This window comes from Mesoplodon bidens (assembly GCF_964165515.1).
Source record: "Mesoplodon bidens genome assembly, chromosome: 13".
NCBI classification, from domain to species: domain Eukaryota; kingdom Metazoa; phylum Chordata; class Mammalia; order Artiodactyla; family Ziphiidae; genus Mesoplodon; species Mesoplodon bidens.
Window position 1 is genome coordinate 4,088,535 of NC_138169.1, and position 20,685 is coordinate 4,109,219.

The window sequence follows — 20,685 nt, forward strand, 5'->3', positions numbered from 1 at the left end:
TGGTCCATCCATACAATGGAATAGTATTCAGCAATAAAAAGGAGTGAAACGCTGACACATGCAACAACATGAATGAACCTTCAAAACATGATGCTGAGTGAAGGAAGCCAGACACAAAAGGCCACATGTTGTAGGATTCCATTTATATGAAATGTCCAGCACAGGCACATCTGTAGAGATGGAACAAAGATGAGTGGTTACCAGGGACTGGGTGGGGGTTGGGGGAGGGATAGAAGGCTGAGTGACTGCTCATAGGTGTGGGTTTCCTTCTGGGGTGAAGACAATGTTCTAGAAGTAGGCAGCAGTGAGCATTGTACAAATCTATTAATATACTAAGTGATTTGAGACTTTTAAAAGGGTGAATTTTATGGCAGGTGAATTATATCTCAAAAAAATGTTGTATGGGAACAGATGACCAATAAGTACATGAAAAGAGGCTCAACATCGCTAATCATTAGAGAAATGCAAATCAAAACTACAATGAGGTACCACCTCACACCGGTCAGAATGGCCGTCACCAAAAAGTCTATAAATAATAATGCTGGAGAGGGTGTGGAGAAAAGGGAACCCTCCTACACTGTTGGTGGGAATGGAAATTGGTGCAGCCACTATGGAGAACAGTATGGAGGTTCCTCAAAAACAAAAAATAGAGCTACCATATGATCCAGCAATCCTACTCCTGGGCATATATCCAGACAAAACTCTAATTCAAAAAGATACATCACCCCAATGTTCATAGCAGCGCTATTTACAGTAGCCAAGACACGGAAGCAACCTCAGTGTCCATCAGCAGACAAATGGATAAAGAAGATGTGGTACATACATACAATGGAATATTATTCAGCCACAAAAAAGAATGAAATAATGCCATTTGCAGCAACATGGATGGACCTAGAGATGATCATACTAAGTGAAGTAAGTCAGAGAAAGACAAATACCACATGATACCATTTATATGTGGAATCTAAAATATGACACAACTGAACTTATCTATGAAACAGAAACAGACTCACAGACATAGAGAACAGACCTGTGGTTGCCAAGAAGGAAGGCGGGGTGGAGGAGGGATGGAGTGGGAGTTTGGGGTTAGCAGATGCAAAGTATTATATACAGAATGGATAAATAACAAGGTCCTACTGTATAGTACAGGGAGCTATATTCAGTATCCTGTAATGAACCATCATGGAAAAGAATTGGAAAAAAAAACGTGTAAACAGTGGAAAAAAGTTGCATGAGAAACAGAAGGCAAGAGAGAGGTGAATTTTTAAAGCATCTTTCAAGTATTCTGAGCAGCACTCTCCTAGCACCATATAAAATCTATTTCGCCATGAGGATCATCATCAACAAACAACAACAAAAGCTTTGTTCCAGGAGTCTGATGACCTGCCTTTGAAGCTCTGCAGCCCATGAGTGGTGCTGTCCCAGGCAAGCTGCTTAGGCTCTTGAAGTCTCAGTGTCCCCATGTGTGAACCAGGGGTAATTGTAGAGGATCCCGTGAGACAGTTAAGAGATGCAAAGTGCTTGGCAAAACCTCCCACAAACAGGAAGCACACAAACATGTCAGCTGTTATTATTGCTACAGAGTAACTGCAGGAATGTCACCTGTCAGTCCGTGCAACTTACTGATGCAAAGGCAAGTTTCATGTAGAGGGGGAAGGGGTCGAAGACAGGAACCACTGAACAGGGAGAACTTGCCCGCTGATGGGCTGTTTTAGTTAACTAAACACACAGAATTGTACGGCGCAGATGTGACCATCCTCTCCTTATACAATGGCGGGCTCTTCTCTGCCCCAAATAATTTCAAAGGCTTCTGGAGAGAAGGCTTTGAGCCCAATGCTCACAGACAAGGGGACGCAGCTGATACTGCAGGGATGGTCCCCATCATGAATTAGACCAGAGGGGCATGTGATATCAGGAGAGACAGACAATTTCAGCCTCTGATAATCTGGTGTCCACAGATCCCTAGGAAATATTGCAAATGACTGAAAGGGACCAAAAGACTGAGTATCTTTGATGGAAAATTATGCCTTGTTTGGAATGCAACCTTCCTATTACCATCTTTGACCTATTCTGTAATTCTGTAAATTATAGATAGATGGTAGCAATGTAAAGAGTTCTTGCCAATAGACATATAAATAAAGTATGTCCAATGTAGGGACAACTGATTTCTCCCCTGAACCAGGTGGAAAAAGGCAGTTTTCACCTCCTTATACATATATTTCATGGCCTATATATGTCTCTGCTTTTCAAATGCTTCTTTGAATAGTTATAACATTTTTCAGGTTCCCTCATTAATCACTGGTCAACTAAAACTTCTGACACATGCTCATTTTATATTTTTAAGAGAATTATGATTTTACCATTTGGGGGGTGGAAATTATCCTGTAACAATGTAAAGGCTGGTCAGAGTTATTATTCCATAATCCTGCTGCCAGGAAAGTTAAAGGAAGCATAGGGTAATCCATGCTCACAAAAGGACCAAGTATGTACCTAAAGGGAGGCAACTATAATGAGGAATTTTAGAGCGAAGCTTCCTTAGATGTCAGTCCTTTATTTGACCACAAGTTACCTCTGTTGTGGCCTATTATTCATCCGCTGACCCCTTAGGAAAGGGGGTGCAAATACAAGCGTCTTCAGGGAACAGTCACATACTGGAAATGTGTGGAGAGGCCAGGCTTCACATAATAAGGGGTGCTAAGGACGTCTGGAGATTGTGTTCTCTACCTGAACTGGCTAAACCCAGTGATACAGCTCATGGATATAGGCCTTTCCTCTATGAGGGCTGAGAAATCAGTGCCTAGTGCCTCAGGGGAGCTTGCTTTTTTGTCATCATTGTTGTTACTTGGAATTCCCTGAGTCCATGGATCTGGATCTCATGGAAAGATCCAGTCTACGTTGAGTCCCTGCCAATTTTCTGGAATGGAAGCCCTCATCTGCCCTCAGGAAGGGGGCTCTGGGGAAGGAGAATCTAAAATTTGGCCAAAAGAGGGACTTCCCTGGTGGCACAGTGGATAAGACTCTGCACTCCCAACGCAGGGGGCCCGGGTTCGATCCCTGGTCAGGGAACTAGATCCCGCATGCATGCCACAACTAAGGAGCCCATGTGCTGCAACTAAGGAGCTAGCAAGCCGCAACTAAAGAGCCTGCCTGCTGCAACTAAGACCTGGTGTGATTAAATAAATATTTAAAAAATATTAAAAAATCAAATCAAATCAAATTTGGCCATAAGAGCAAATGACATCATCAGTCATATCTGGGCAGGAGACTCCGTTCCCTTACGAGGTAACAATGAGCTATGAGCACACGCTTCTTGACTTGTCCGAGCCTCAGTCTCCTCATCTGTAAGTTAATAGCTTCTCCCTGTTGCAATGATTAAATGCAAGTGGTAAAGTGCCTCCCCAGACTATAGTCGGCACTCAAGACACAATAGCTATTGTAAAAATGAAGCTCCAAATGGTAGCATTGCGATGAATCAAAATTAGTTAAGTATTCATTAGCACCACTTAGGGGTGCGATACTTTGAGAGATCCAAGGGTGAGTGAGGAAGAGTGTGCAATGGGCGGGGTGGGGGGGAGGGAAATAGACCTGTTCAGAGTCCGGTAAACCAGGATGAGGAAGTGTGGGTGCTGTGGAAGAGCCCAGGTGTGGGGAGACTCTGGCTCCCACTGGAACATGGGGTTTACCTCGTACACTGTGGTGCAAGTGCCCCTGGAGTGGGCATCTGTTGAGTCTGCCTGTCTAGCATATTCTTTTTCCAATAACAGGACCCGATTTTCCTTAGGGAAACCTTTTCACTGCTGTTTGGGGCTGAGGGGTTTACCTTGGGGTCCTATCTCCATCACTCTTAGTCTAGATGTCACCAGTGGGACTGAGTGAACACCCAGTTCAAGAAATGGGCATGTGGTCCAGGCCTGGCCAATCAGAGGCCAGCAGACATCACAAGTGGTCATGTGACCCAGGTTCAGGCCAATCAGAGGGCAGCCCAAGTTACATGATCGGTTCAGGGATAAATAGGTGACTCACTCAGGTTCAGTAGTCTCTACTCTGGGATTTTTATGGAAACAGTTGAGAAGAGGTAATCTCCTCTTCACCTAACTTGCACCTAAGAAGGTAGAGACCTGGCACCAAGAGAGGAGAATCTGCCTCTGAATGGGGCCCACATTAGAAGAAAAGAGAGCTACCAAGGGAAGGAAGAGAAGGCACATCTCCATGGCATAGTTCTGGTTGCTGTATCCAGCCGTGCCTGACACCAGCTCTCCTGAGGAGTTTGTGGTTTCATGAGCCAGTATATTTCTTAAAAACAATTCTTAAACACATTGCAGTTGGGCTTTTCCATGACCTACATGCATAAAGTCCTGATGAAAACACTCTCTTCGAAAACACAAATACTGTCTAATTCCACTTATACGAGGTAACTAGAGCTAAAATTCATAGAAAGCAGAATGGTGATTGCCAGGGCACAGGGGAGGAGGATGCAGCGTTTTTCAACGGGCACAGAGCTTCAGTTTGGGATGATGAAGAATTTCTGGAGGTGAATAGTGGTGATGGCTGCACATCAGTGGGAAAGTACCTAATGCCACAGAGCTGTGCATTTAAAAAATGGTTAAAATGGTAAATTTTATGTTATGTCTATTTTACTAACATTAAAAAAATCATTAAAAAAAAACCCACTCTCCTGTATACAGGAGGGTATATAGGCTTCACAAAGGGAGACGGAAGGTTATGTAAGTACCAATACTTAGAACATTCCAGAAACTCTAACTCAGACTGAGTTAAATGATGTGAAATGTATCACTTCACCAAAGAGGAAGAGTGAAAGGGGGCTAGTTCAGGGTTGGCTGATCCAGTGACTCAGAAATATCAAAGACATAGTTAGTCTCCAAGTCTCTGTTCTACCATCCTCAGAGCACTGGCCTTTGTTTTCAGGCTTCTCTGGCAGAGTTTCAAGGTTGCTACAGCAACTCCAGCCATTACACCTTCACACAATTATATCCAAAAGTGTAAAGAAAGGATGTCCCTCCTTGTATCTGGAGTAGCCACTGTCAGTTGTGTACCCAACACCATTCTTTCCTTCTAATTTACTAACAGAACCCTGATTTGTTCAGCTTGTGATGTGCCCAAAGAAAGAATCTTCACCTCTTCAGTCTTCCTTGCTGCTAGGGATGGCTGGCTGGGTCCTGTCGAGCCATGAGCTATAAACAGATGGTACCGGCTGGGCTTAAAAGAAAGCTGTTTTTCTGATCAAAAGAGACAGACCTGGCCAGCCTTCACCTATCGCTTTTGCCACACACGTTCCCCCATCCATCACACCTGGAACACAAATAAGATGCCTGGAGGTATAGCTGCCATTTTGTGAACATGAGAAAGGGTGGCACTTGCCAGAGATGGCTGAGCAGGAAGAGAAAAGGAGCCTGGGTCCCTGGTGGCTTTGTGGAGCCACAACACCAGCCCCAGCCCTAGACTCCGAATCTCATGTTGTGTCAAAGGGCAAAAAAACCCAAACTATTTTGTTTGGCCACCGAAGTCTGGTTTCTGTTGCTGGCATCAGCAACACATCCCTTAGGGCAGCGAATGCTTAGAAAAAGAAGGAAAAAAACACCCAACCAGATTCTGGAAGGAAGTCTAACCCAAGACTCATTCATCAGAGCAGTTTTTTCTGACGTGCATGTCACAACAAGATTTGTGAAGGCCCATGAACGCACTCAAGTGTTGCTAATTATTTGTAAAGGAAACTGACAACAGAAAGCATATCCCAAATGGCTGTGCTCCAGTGAAACTTCAGAACAGGTCTTGCGTCTTTTCTCAATGTGACTATGGCAGTGTGTGTGTGTGCGTTACTTCTCAGTCCTTGCATTTTTACCTTTTCACTCCTCTTCTGTGCTAGGGGACTTTACCATGAGAAAATCCCCAGCTGCATCCACTCCAGGTTACATGCTTTTTCACATTTTTACCTAATATGGACAGAGTTTATTCTGCATCTCCCTTTTCCCTTCTCATGTTAACAGGCTGATAATAAAAGAACATCAGAACTGATCAAGAGAGAATGTGGTGAAGAAAGAAAGAATCCAGGGGCTTGGAGGACAGAAATGACTTCAATACATCTCAAGCGGGTCTTTGATTTTATTTCACTTTTTTTGTCTTTCATGATTTTGGCAAAAGATGGAATGTAATCAAGGTTCTATTCGAAGCAGCTGTGTAAGCAGTCCTTGTTTAACTGGAGACAATGAAAAATTAATTCAAGCCCAGCGTAACTAAGTTTTCATAGAAACAATGAAACCCCTTGAATATTATCATCCCGGACAGATGTTTGCGGACTGTCTTGATTTACCAAATTACCCGTCAGGTTTTACTACCCTCACTACCTGCCACGCCGAGTGCAGGCTCTGTCTTGGTGCCACCTGGCTGATAAAAAGCTGATGGTATAAGTGGAAAATGTAAACTGTGCTTTCATTTTTTTCCCTTCCACCCGCCTTTCCTCTGTTCTTTACTTGCTGGTTATGAAAATCTCTGCCCTGTTCTTTTTCTTTTTTTTTTTTTTTTTTTTTGCGGTACGCAGTCCTCTCACTGTTGTGGCCTCTCCCGTTGCGGAGCACAGGCTCCGGACGTGCAGGCTCAGCGGCCATGGCTCACAGGCCCAGCCGCTCCGCGGCATGTGGGATCTTCCCAGACCGGGGCATGAACCTGTGTCCCCTGCATCGGCAGGCGGACTCTCAACCACTGCGCCACCAGGGAAGCCCCTGGAGAGTTTCTTAATCTCTCTGTGCCTCAGTCTCCTCATCTGTAAACCAGGGATAATTCTAGTACCTACCTCGTAGGGATGTCGAGATGAAAGGACTATGTACAATGTACTTAGAATAGTGCCAGGTGCAGAGAAAGCACAGTAGAACTGTTTGCTATTATCATTTACTGGAAATTTCTTCTGGCTCCCCATATTGGATGGAATATTGTAAATCACCTAAAACTCTTTGTAGAACAGGACATCGGCATCGATAATAAAGCTGTTGGAGGGAAGCCAGAGGAGAGCATATCCTTAAAGCCATCCATGGTTTATTTTCATTTTTTCAATTTCGTACATCTCAGCCCCTTCTTTCTCACTGGAACCCTCTGCTTCCCACGAACTGTTAAACTAAATGTCTCCATCACTCAGGGGCTCCACGAAAGGCACTTGCTCTGTCCCTGCAAGGGCACTGCTCTTCTCTATGACTGCAAGATGACGTTAGTGAGAGATGTTCGGGGAAGGAAATGAAGCAGCCACAATGAGTGCTAAATAGATCCCCAACGTTGTGCACTCCCTAAATCGCACTCAGGCACAGTGGCGGCAGCAGGTAGGACGTGTCCTTGCATGTGTTCCTCAAGAGGCAGCGGCTGTGTGATGGATGCTGGTTCCTGCTTCTTTTTTTTTTTTTTTTTCTGTACACGGGCCTCTCACTGTTGTGGCCTCTCCCGTTATGGAGCACAGGCTCCGGATGCACAGGCTCATCGGCCATGGCTCACGGGCCCAGCCACTCCGCAGCATGTGGGATCTTCCCGGACTGGGGCACGAACCCGTGTCCCCTGCATCGGCAGGCAGACTCTCAACCACTGCGCCACCAGGGAAGTCCTCCTGCTTCTTTTAACTTAGGATTCTTCCCATCCCTGCCTTTGATAAAGATGGGTCTGGGTGGACCATTCCCCAAAAGAGGCATAATAATGTTCTGATCTGTGGGTCTCAGAAGACCAGCCATGCCTGAGGGGTCCTGGGAAGGCTTGGAAGTGGGTCTGGATGTCTTCTGAAGGGTTGATAAATGGAATTTGCTCTTCAAAATGATGCATCCATGTGGTACTATTCCCCCTCCCCCTCAATTTCCAGTTGCTCTCCTGTGACCATGCCCATAATAAAACTATAATGCTTGATGTTTGCAAAGCACTTTTATAAGCTCTTTCAATGAATTCTCAAACAACTGTAGGAGGTAGATGCTGCTATTATCATCCTGTTTTTTTTTTTTTTTTTTTTCGGTATGCAGGCCTCTCACTGTTGTGGCCTCTCCCGTTGCGGAGCACATCTCCGGACGCGCAGGCTCAGTGGCCATGGCTCACAGGCCCAGCCGCTCCGCGGCATGTGGGATCCTCCCGGACCGGGGCACGAACCCACGTCCCCTGCATCGGCAGGCAGACTCTCAACCACTGCGCCACCAGGGAAGCCCCATCCTGTTTTTCATATGAGGAAACACAGACGTAGAGACGTTCAGTAACTTGCCAAAGTTCAGTTAGTGTGTTGAAGTGTAAGAATCGGAACCCGGACAGTCCTATTTCTGAGCCCCAGTTCTGAATCATCATGCCATATGACTTCCATGATGTGGCAAGGTAGCTGGGAATATGGCTACGTATTCACCCATTGCTCGTCTGAAGGAAGATGAGATCACAGGGATGCAGCTCATGGAAAAAGAGCATCCCTCTCCCATTCACCCTCAGGAATCATCTCAGCCTGACATACTCTAGATTGGCACAAAGCAAACACTCACGTTCCTGATCATTTCCCTCTATGGTATGGTTGCAGTCAATACAGGGCTAAAAAAAAAATTTCAAAATTTCAGGAAATGGTTCAACTAACCCAACACATGTAAATAAAATGAGTAAAGAAACAATGTTTTCAGGTTCCCAAAGTCAATAATTTTCTTAGGAAAACTTCCCCCAAACAATACAGGTTGTCAGAACTAGGTACACAGAAGGTCAATCATTTTTCTCTGTTCTTGCTCACGCAATCTTTTCAGACCTTTTACTCTGAAAACCTAGGATGCGAGGAATCTGAAAGATCAGAGATGGCTACTGATTTCTTTAAAACGTTTATCTATTCAGATTATATTCCATCACTGTCCTTCATCCAGGTCTTAGAGGTCAGTCAAATTATGGCCAAAGATACAAATTCTGGGTTTTGCAAAGAGGAAGCTCGCCTAATAGGTGGTAAGCTTCTTGGAAAGCACATAGGGTTCAAAGGTAGAATATCAGTTGTTCCTCTTAGCTTGCTAGGTGGTTTTTCTTTTTTTAATTTTTATTGGCGTATGCTTGATTTATAATGCTGTGTTAGTTACAGGTGTACAACAAAGTGAATCAGTTACACATATACATATATTCATTCTTTTTTAGATTCTTTTCCCATATAGGCCCATTACAGAGTACTGAGTAGAGTTCAGTATGTCCTTATTAGTTATCTATTTTATATATAGTAGTGGGTATATGTCAACCCCAATCTCACAATTCATCCCTCTCCCTCCTTACCCCCTGGTAACCACAAGTTTGTTTTCTGCAACTGTGACTCTATTTCTGTTTTGTAGATAAGTTCATTTGTACCCTTTTCTTTTTAAGATTCCACATATAAGTGATACCATATGATGCTAGGCGGTTTTGAATTAATTACTTCTAATGCCTTTGGGTCTTAGTTTCTTAACCTGTAACATGAAGATAATACTCATTCCTTTGTCCAGCTCTCAAGGTTTTGCTGTGATGATCAAATTCAATATATCCACTGAAATGCTTTTGCAAATTATAATGCTCCAAAAAGACATGAGGAACTTTTATGTCTTATGTTTATATATCCTTATTCAGTATAATTTTTCATCCCACAAGTTTATAGGAGCAACCCTAGAGCGTCTGTCAGGACACTGTATGAGTTATCTGTTACTGTGCCATAACTTAACCCCAAAACTTTGTGGCTAAAAACAACACACATTTATGATCACAAGGTTTCTGTGGGTCAGGAGTCCTGGAGAGGCTCAGTTCAGGCCTCTCCTTCAGGGTCTCTCACGAAGCTGCAATCAAGGTGCTGGGCAAGGCTGGGGTCTTAGCTGAAGGCTCGACTGGGAAAAGGATCTGCCTCCAGGCTCACATCGTTGTTGGGAGGGTTCAGTTCTTCTTGGGTTGTTAGCTAGAGACCACCATGTTGGCTTTGCCAACAGGCAAGCCAAGAAGTCAATGGAAAGAGTCTGCTCATGATACACAAGTAATTTTTCCAGACTGTCCAGAGCCAGGATCCAGGTACATCATGCACAGCTCTGTAACCTAATCTCAGGAGTGACACGCCATCACCATGGGTGAGTTAGACATCCCACAATACTGGTTAAAAGTAAGTCACCAGTCTAGCCCACCCTGAAGAGGACAGGAATATGTAACGGCATGGACACCAGGAGGAGAAATCTTTGGGCACCACGTCAGAAGCTGCCTACCAAAATCTCAGAAACTTTCTCAACAACACCAGCTATCGTGATGGGTCAAGCATTTGACACGTGTCAACTCAATTGCTCTTGAGGGCAATCATTGAGGTGGGAAATATGGCTTCCATTGTAGAGTAAGGAAACCGAGGCTCAGAGAAGTTAAGTATCTTCCCCAATGTTGCACAGCAATAGGCGGCAGAGCTGATGTCCAATTGCAGATCCTTCTCTCTCAAACCACTTTGCTATACTTACGTTGTTTTCTTTCTTTTTTTTTTAATAAGATGGGACTAGTAACATCCACATCTCAGAGTTATTAGAAGAATTAGAGGTCATCAGTGGCTGAACCAGAATTTCTATGTAGATGAAACTTAGGGGTGGCCACCATTTGTAGTCAGCTTGTGGCATTGTGGGGTGGAGGGATGGCCTTGAAGCTGCTTTGGCACTGAAGCAGTGTTTTAACTTGAATTTTATGTTGGCGTGAGGGGCTGCTAGAGAATGGATGATGCAGGGTTGACTGAAACTCTACTTAAGAAGCCTGCTCCTTAGCAAGGCTGCTAGAAATCAGAATTATCATAAAGGCAATACTTAGCGAGCATTTATTAGGTAACAAGCACAATTTTAAGTGTTTACATATTAAATTGTTTTTCATCCCTGCAACAATCCTATGATATCCTCATTCTACAGACAAGAAATCTGAGACCAAAAGAGATAATTTTCCAAGATTGCCCAGAGCCAGGATTCGGGCACATCACATGCAGCCTTGCTCTGGAGAGCACATGGCATGGTGCATAGCAGCTGCTCTGCAAACAGGGGTATCTGATTTTTATAGGATTATTGTCATTATTACAGGGAGCAAATAAAAGTTTTTACTTGAGGCAAAGGTGGCTTTAAATATTCAGTTCTGCATGTTGCTGGCCAGCTCTCCAGTGCCCTCCTGGTTCCTGCCCGTGTGTCTTAAACAGTTTTGAAAACTCTGCCCAGGTCTGCCATCTGCAACTGAGCTCTCTGTGTCCTGTCTGGGGGACCTCTCTCCAGCCTGGGCTCCAGGGGCTGCCAAGACTTTGGCTCTGATGTCTGATTATTGGACGTTCTTCTACTTCAGAGTGACCACTCTCCCCATTCTCCTGGTTCCATCTTGGTTTTCCTTCAATATGCAGGCTCTGCACATTGTCAGGTTCCTACAGTGTCAGAGAATATACTAGCTCCCCCCTTATCCCATTATGCCCTTCTAGCTTGGCACATGACTAATCGGGATACGAGACGACACCTCCCAGCTTCCCTTGCAGCTAGGTATGGCCGTGTGTCTGTTCTGTCCATGGGATGGGAGTGGAAGTGACAGGTACAACTTCTGGGTTCTGCCTTTAAGCAGAAGAGGCAGGCCCCCTGCTCCCCCTTGGTCCCTTCCCATGGGCTGGAATGTCTGGTGGTGAGGAGCCATCTTGGACTCTGTCCACCACAGCCATACCTTAGGGTGATGGAGCAACAAGCTGGCAGGAGTCTGAGCCCCTGATGCCTTTGCAGAGTGGACCTGCCTCACAAACTCAAGCATTTAAATAAAAAAGTAACCAGTTTCTTTTTTGTTAAATCCATGAGTTACAGGGGAGGCTCTATTGCACCAACTGACCCTTTTATTCAAAGCCACGCAAACCTACATGGTGACCCTCGTGATTTCTAGAGAGCGGCTTACTTTTGTCTGCCCCAGTGCAGAAATGCCAGGGTGAGATCCTCGGCTGAAGAGCCAGTAATGTATTAAGGTGACTTGCTTTTATCCTTAACTTAGGACTCAGTGCTCCCTCCCAAGGTGGAAAATTAAAGGCATGATGGATGAGGTGCCTTTGCCATTTAGCTGGCCTACTTTACACACCGCTGGTGAGAAAAGACTGCACTTGAGGCACAACAAGTAAGGAATCCTAAGGACCACTTATGAAGAATTAATGTGATGTGGAAAATGGAAAGAAAAAAGTTACTAGGTTACCCAGGAAAGGCATGGAGAACAGCCTACAGAACAAGCTGTCACTACGTCTTGGAGAAGAGAAGGTAGGGCGAGGTCTGGAGGACTAATTTAAAGTTATTAGAATTATCTCTGTGTGGGCTTCCCTGGTGGTGCAGTGGTTAAGAATCTGCCTGCCAATACAGGAGACACGGGTTTGATCCCTGGTCCAGGAAGATCCCACATGCTGCAGAGCAATTAAGCCCGTGCGCCACAACTACTGAGCCCGTGAGCCACAACTACTGAAGCCCACAAGCCTAGAGCCTGTGCTCTGCAACAAGAGAAGCCGCCGCAATGAGAAGCCTGTGCGCCACAATGAAGACCCAACGCAGCCAAAAATAAAATAAATAAATTTATATAAAAAAGAATAATCTCTCTGTGCTGACTGACTCTTTTCCATACTTCTTTTTTCTTTTCCTAAACAAAAATCTCAAGTATTTTGACCAACTCAGGGATTTTGGCTATTTTTCAGAAGGCTTGGTGCCAGTCGACATGGAAGGTGGTGGTCTTGCGGAGCTGTGTATAAGAAGACAGTGGTGGGAAGGTAGAACAGACATCTCATCCTTATTTTGGTCTATTATTCTAGTCTAACTGGATGCTTGTGTCTTCTTGGACCCCTTCTCCCAATCTATTTCTTATACGTTTACCAGTAATATTGTTTACATAAATGTGATTGTGCCGCTTTCCTGCTTAAAATATTTTAAAGACCTCTCATTGTTCTTCAGATAAGGACAAAAACACTTCTCCATGGTCTGCCATCCACGCCCTCCCCCTCTCCACCCTCCCCTTGGCTAGGCCGGTGCACCATCTTGGATTACGTTGGCGAGGGCGGCCCATAGCGGTACCCCAGCCACCAGCGAAGGAGCCTGGGCTTCTAACGGCAGAGCAGAGGCACCAAACCACTGTAGACGCTTATGTAACAGAAGGATAATGTTTTCTTTTTCCTTTAATTTACACTGCCTTCAACAAGGTCCCTTTTACGAGCTATGGACCTGTGCGTTAAGTAATACACTCTCTTATTGCAAATTCTTCAACACCACACATCTCTTCTTCATGGTATTTACCAGTGTTGCTACGGAATATTTCTTGGTGTGTTTATTTAATTATTTTCCATCTTTCAAAATGGACAATGAATTCCAAGAGATCAGGGTCCATACCTGTTTTATCAACACTCATATTCCCAGTGACTGGCAGGATAATTATTATTTTTCTTAATTGAAGTGTAGTTGATTTACAATGTTGTACCAATCTCTGCTGTATAGCGAAGTGACTCAGTTATACGTGTATAGACGTTCTTTTTTTGTATCCTTTTCCATCATGGTTTATCACAGGATATTGCATACAGTTTCCTGTGCTATACAGTAGCTGGAAGGATGATCATTTGATTCTTGAATACAAATACAAACATTCAGGTTCTCACTCTGAGACCTTCCAATCAGTCTGATATACTTAGAAGGTTCCGCCCCCCCCCCCATGAGGGTTTAACAGGTCATCAGGATGCAACCTTTGAAGACTCCTTAGTTCCCAAGCTTTTGGTGGCACAGCCTGAGCCGTCCTGTTCCCTGTAGGTCTCCGAGTCCCGTGTGGCAGCCTGGCATGAGATATCAAGATGAAGTGGTGTTATTCTTCCTTATGACTAGCACGTTTCAGGCTTGGGTGAAGCTGTGAAGTTCTTGCCGGCTGGAATGACCTCTTAGGGAAATGTCTGTAAGTCTGGCAGTGCTTAGTACCATGCCAGAATATATAAATTGCTTCATAAATCCCTTAGTGGGTGAGCAGGATTTCTCCTCCTTTGTCACAGCTACGGGACAGGATGAGAACTAGAGGGCAGAGCAGGTTCGCGGTGGGAGGGAGCCTGGAGCATGATGGGTTTGGTTTCCATTCTCATGCTTCTTCCAGAACCTTGGGGGTCCCATCCTTGGCTCCTGGGACACTGTTCTCCCAGCTCATATGGACTCTCTTGGCTTACTCCTTCATCTGCACAATGGGTCATTACAGCATAACAAGCATCATTCATTTATTCAGTCATTCAGCAAATATCCCTCATACCCTGAACACAAGGACCTTCTGATTCCAACTCTTCACCTGTAAACTGCAGACAGGATAACACGACATATTGTTGCAAAGGTCATTCCTGTGTTTATTCACACAGCAAGGATTTTCGTCCCTGCTCTGTGCCAGGAACTGATCTAAGCACCAAGAATGGGCAAGTCCCTTCCTTCCCTCATGGCGTCTACATACTTTTGGGAAGAGACAGATAGTAAACAAACAAGGTAATTTCACACTGGTGAGTTCTAGAAAGAAAATGAAACTGGTGACCCGTGTGAGTGGTCACAGACTGCCTCTCTGAGAATACGACAGGTGAACTAAGACCTAAACCTCTGAATGATCCAGTCATGCAAAGAGGCCGGTCAGAGCAAATAGCAGATGCAAAGGTCCTGTGGCAGGAACAAGCTTGGATCGTGAGCTACAGGTGCCACAGAGGCCAGGGTGGAAGGAGATTGGTGACTGATGACAGAAGCATAAAGCATACGACCAGGGAGGTGGGCAGGGGCCAGATCACCTCCAGGACCTTGGAGGTCAAGGTGAAGCATTGGGATTTTATTCTGGGTGTGATGGGAAGCTCTGGAAGGCCAAAACAATAAGAGGTTCTGCGATCTGATTTATGTTTTAAACAGAACTCTGGCCATTTGGAGCAGAATGGATGGGGGCTGCGACTGGGGAGCAAACAGAGAGCTCAGATTAGGTGAGAATTCAGAGAGACCTAATGTAGAGCCTACACGCTGCACGTGTCCGTAAATAGCAGCTGTCTGTACGGCAGATCCACCACACACCCAGGGGAGATGCTCTAGGAACACTGCAGACCCCGGGGCCACAGATGCCATTCCAGAACTTCCCAGGAGTTACCAGGATGGATTGGCAGCAACATCCTAAAAATCCATACCATGATTCCCACCTTGAGTGCTACTCTCAGGCTACTTGCCAGCCCAGTCATGCAAGAGGAAATAAAATCCAAGCATCAAGAGATCAAAGAGCTTGTTAGCGGGGTGTGGGTGTGGGTGGACGGTGGTGTAAATCAATATGGTTTCTATGTAACATGTCAATACCCATCACATTCACAAAAGCCTGTACCACTTTTCTCGGCTAGCTCCCTTCGGCAATTTGTTTCACAGAAATAATCACAGAAGTTCAAGATGGTGTTTGGAGAAGGTTATGCAAAGTCCAGGCCAAAGATGGTAGAACCTAAAGGCCAGTTAATAATAGGGTGTTGGTTCAGATAAATGATGCCATATATCATAATAAGTGATGCTTTAAAAAACAAAGGTGAATAAAGAACTTTATGTACTGATATGGAAAAATTACAAGGTATATTGTTAGGCAAAAAAAGAAGCAACATTGTTTAAAATTGAAGTGGGGGAGGAAATATATGTGTGTGTGTGTGTGTGTGTGTGTGTTTTCATAGGTATAAAATATATATCTTTGGAAAGGGATGTGATAAAGCGTGAACTCTGATGACCTCTGGGGAAGGGGGCTGGGTAAGTGGAGGAAGATATAGATTCTGGTATGTCGGCTTGTCTACATTTTGCGTTTGGAACTGTGTGAATGTATTACCTACCCCCCTGCCTCCCACCAAAATAAATGAGGAGTAAAAAAATAATAAAAGCAGAAGGGGAAAATGTGCCTTAGTAAAATGACAAACTACGACAAGCCTTAGACCTTTGGGGTTGGCTTACACATAGTCCAAGCAAGGAACAGTCAACCCACAGGTGCCCACAGGCTACTGCTGTGGGCAATAGCCTTCTAAGTTCTAAGTTCAGGTTGCCCTGAGGGTGAGAGCAAAGCCCACAGCCAACCAGCTACTGAAACTCCATGAATTGTGAGCCCAGAGTTTCAGCAGAGGGACGAGGAGGAAGGTGGGCAGAATCGAGTTTCCAGGATCTTGGGGCTGACGTCCAAGTCAGCAGGACAGTGTGGTTCAGTGATTGACATTTGCCACCATCAGGAAAGAGGGCTGTGCCTCTTTCACACTTACAGTGCAAGGAAGTCTGGGCCATTGTGTAAAAAAGTCAGGAAGAACTTAAAGAAGCTTTGCTCCGTGGAAAATACAAGAACCAACACTCTACATAGGCTCTTGACATAAACCAATTCCTTTAATTCTCACGAGTACTCCACGAAGGTACTTCTGTTATTCATCATCTCACCTGTGGATAAGACGCAAGGAGATGGACTCATGTACACAAAACCACACAGCTTCCAAGTAGAAGAGCTGAGTCTTGAATCCGAGTTGCCTCACAGGCAACAGAGGCTATGCTGTTTACTATTCATGGCGCCATACTGCTTCATGGGATACTTGGGAATAGAGACACCACGTGAGCAAAGTTTTTACTTTCGGTGCAGAAAGAAAAAAAATTAACATTACATTTTTTAAAAAGGGAAATAGTTCATTTCCACTGCTGTTTGCCACTCTCTGGTGAAGACCAGTCAGATGTGAGAAGGACCCTCAATCTGAACAAGGGTCCCCAGATTTAAAGGATTCAGACAATGTGGATAAAACCAGGGTCTCATGGCAGCTTGGTGGTGGCTGGAGGATTCTGAACATAACACATAGAGCCTTGAGGTATTACAGCACTGTCCCCACAGCCCTGTCTAGTACCCAGTTTGCTCTCTGAGGACCAGTAGTGTAGGGACAGCTTCAGGAGGACAACTTCACCCATGCCTCTGAGTCAGAGGGGGCACCGGAAGCAGGACCGGGAATTCTGAAGTGCACCTGCTCTTGTCAGTGGCCACAGCACTGGCCCCACATCCTCCCCTTACAGTTAATTACTGGTCTGGAAAGAGCTTGGGGGACTCACGAACGTGATACAATCAATTGTTTCAGGACAGATGCTGAGAGATGTATTTACTTTATACATTATCAGTTTGGGCTGGGGACCACACGTCGGGCTGCAGTGGAAGGAAGAAAACAGAAAACTTGTCATTCTGGCCATGAAAGGCTATACGTGAGGCTGGGAAAGGGCCTTCAGGGTAAGAGGACAAGCCTTTCAGCATCTCTTCATTTAGCAATCTCTTCCTTGTGGTGGGAGAAGCAAGGACAGTGTTTAGACTCAGACAGAACAGGGTTCAAGCGGCCCTGAATAGCCGTGTGAGGTTGGCAAGTAATTCAACCCCTTCGGGTACTCAGTGTCCCCGCTTACCTCTTGTGCTGTCATAAATCGCCCTCCAAACTCAGCGGCATAAAACGATCGTTTTAATGTGAATCAAGAATTCTGGAAGGGCTCGGCTGGGTGTCTGGCTAGACACCATCCTCTGCCTTGATCAGGGCATCTCCCTGTGGTCTTTCCACAGGGAAAGCTGGGCTTTCTCACAGCATGGCAGCCTCAGGGCATTAGAATGCCGACATACGCTGCCTGCAGTCTCTTTGGTGACTTGGCTCTCAAAGTCACCTAGCATCACCTCTGCTGCACACTGGTCGTCAGCCCATCACTGAAGTCTACCCAGCTTCCAGGGGAGGAGACAAAGACTCCTTCTCTTTTTTTTTTTTTTTTGCGGTACGCGGGCCTCTCACTGCCGTGGCCTCTCCCGTTGTGGAGCACAGGCTCCGGACGCGCAGGCTCAGCGGCCATGGCTCACGGGCCCAGCCGCTCCATGGCACGTGGGATCTTCCCGGACCGGGGCACGAACCCGCGTTCCCTGCATCAGCAGGCGGACTCTCAACCACTGCGCCATCAGGGAAGCCCCAAGACTCCTTCTCTTAACGGGAGAGTAGTGAGATCCAGAGAGCAGGCAAGATGGGGACGTTGACAACACAGCCATCGAGAACATTCTTGGAAAACACAACCTCTTGTACACAGGGCCATCATCGGAAAACTGATTATGTGAATATCACAGTAGGGTTTGGGGGGAATGGTGATGGTGTGTCCAGTGCACCCACCATCGTGAAGCCTCTCCCAGGTGCCTCGTCCTAAGCACTGGTTTTCACCCCAGCATCCATCCCTTCTCTGTGGAAGTATGCCGCTTTCCCTTGGAGAACTGATGGCCTTCATTGTTGGCAGCCTTGATGGGATGATAAACCATGGATGCTCTACTTTTTTTTTAACTAAATTTTTTAAAAATTGAAGTATGGTTGGTTTACAATGTTCCAGGTGTTCAGCAAAGTGATTCAGTTATACATACACATACATACATATATATATATATATATATATATATACACACATATACATATATATATGTACACACACACACACACACACATATACATATATATTCTTTTTTGATTCGTTTCCCTTATAGGCTATTGCAAGCTATTGAGTGTACTTCCCTGTGCTATATAGTAGTCCTTGTTGTTCATCTATTTTATCTATAGTAGTGTGTATCTGTTAATCCCAAATTCCGAATTTACCTTCCCCCTCTTTCCCCTTTGGTAACCCTAAGTTTGTTTTTTATGTCTGTGAGTCTATTTCTGTTTTGTAAATTCACTGAATCATTGTTCTAGATTCCACATATAAGTGGTATCATATGATATTTCTCTTTTTCTGTCTGACTTAACTTCACTTAATTATGGTTGATGCTCTACTTTTAAACAGCACCAAGCAATGGAGAAACCCAATGGCCATTTCAGACAACAGATCAAGTTTTGAGGACAGAACCAGCTCTTGGGTCTCCAAGGAAAATCTCTTCTTCCCTCAGGCTTCTTCAAAGCCTATCCTCTACCTGTCCCCTCCACTCCCAGGGGCTTCCAGCAAATGCCCTTGGGAGTGTTTAGCTTCTATAAATCACAGGAAACACCAATAACCTCAACCATCTAGGGATTTAACCTTCGTCACAGCTGAAAGTGGGAGGAAAACAAACATTTTATGGAGAACACACACAGTATGTATATCAATAAATTCTCTGCTGCAGATGTTGACATGAGTCTGCTGTGAGTTTAGGGTGGGCTGAGTGGGGATGCTTTTGACTTCTTCCTTTAGGGACCTGAAATGCACGCTTTACCCCATTGATTGGGAGGTTTTCATTCGTGGGTATTTGCCTAGCAGATTTTCTGTGCCATCTTCAAATAGCTCTTAAAGAAAGAACTCAGTCTGGGCAATTTCCTTCAGGGAACAGCAGATTATCTTCGTGGATCATTCCCAGAAGCTCTGCTGAAACTGTTTACACTCGGCAGCTCTGAGCACACTCGTGTTCCAGAACTCTCCGAAAACAAACAGCTGAGTAGAGCTGGGAATATGAGGTCTGCAATCGAGGCTGCTAAAATGAATACTAATGGGCATCCTATTCTCCATGTTCAATGGTCTTCGCTTTTGGAAAAGCCCTTCTCCTTTTATGACCTGCCTGACTGACTTGGTCTCCTTCACCACAGAGCATCCCTTAAGCGTACTGACTGAGGGGCTTGGGAGCTGTGGCAGCGGCTGCTGTCCCCTGAGCAGAGGGAAGAGTGAGATGAGTGCCATTTGGTTTTTCTGCGGAAGTGCAAGGACCCAGAGGATGTCTTCCGTCTAGACTGGCTGGCTGGAGGATGCTGGCTGACCTACCACTACACTAGAAGCTGGGAAGGAGGGAACACCATGTCCCAGGCAGGTTTCCTGGTAGGGCTGATGCCTGATGAAAGCCGAGGATGATCACGGATAAGGTACAGGAGGAACAAGGCGAGTTTATAACACGTGCTGGAAGCACAGCAATGTCATGACACTTGATCTGTTTAGAAGGGGTCATAGGTATGTGGTGACAATGAAGGTGAGCTGAATCTCTAAAAGGCCTCGCCTCAGTTATAAATCCCTCTAAAAGAGACACACAGTCTAGGCCCAGGAAGGCTATTTTGTTGCCGATTTGATGCCTTGAAGATACAGGCAATGAACCCCCTAAAGAAAAGAGACACGATTTTACCCAAAGTGGAATGTGCAACCGGTTCAAACCGGCCACTTTTGCACGATTCATCCACTGATGGACTATTTTCCTGAACAATATTCCTTTTGGTTGATCTAGACTGTGATTTAAAAAATCTGAGCAAATGTTTAAAAACGGGAGATTTTTCTAGGACAGTCTGGATTTTCAGCTGTTCTAAAAAAATCCAGAGCTCGGGCAACACGGGGCCTGCGTCCTCACCTGGGAAGGTTCCAGCGTTCCCCCTAAGTGGGTGCAGTCTGCCCTGCTCTCCACCTACCTCTCCCGGCATGCAGGGCTAGCTGTCTGGCTCCTTTGTGTCTGCAGCCCCTGGTGAAATGGTCCGACTCCTGTGAGGATGCCCTGCTTGAGCTCTGCTGTGTGGGCAGCCTCTCAGCTTGCAGCTGACCACACACACCTATAACGTACGTAGATCTGCAAATCTCACCTGCAGCATCAAGACCCCCTGCAGTCTCCCAGGAAGGGGGGATGGGGAGGGACCATATAGCCATGGAAATGTGCACCGCTGATTTATTTACATGAAAAAGTTAGGAACAGACGACCGAGATGCCCTACAACAGGGGGCTCTCAAAATAAACTAAGGTTTTTTTACTTAATAAGTTGTTA

At 45.3% G+C, this 20,685-nt stretch overlaps 1 protein-coding gene across 1 annotated transcript in view; it reads right to left on the reverse strand.

Moving 5' to 3' along the window:
• TMEM132C (transmembrane protein 132C) overlaps positions 1–20,685 on the reverse strand; it is a gene marked incomplete at its 5' end in the record, with an annotated part of 375,994 nt that overhangs the window by 96,868 nt on the left and 258,441 nt on the right. The window lies entirely within an intron of this gene.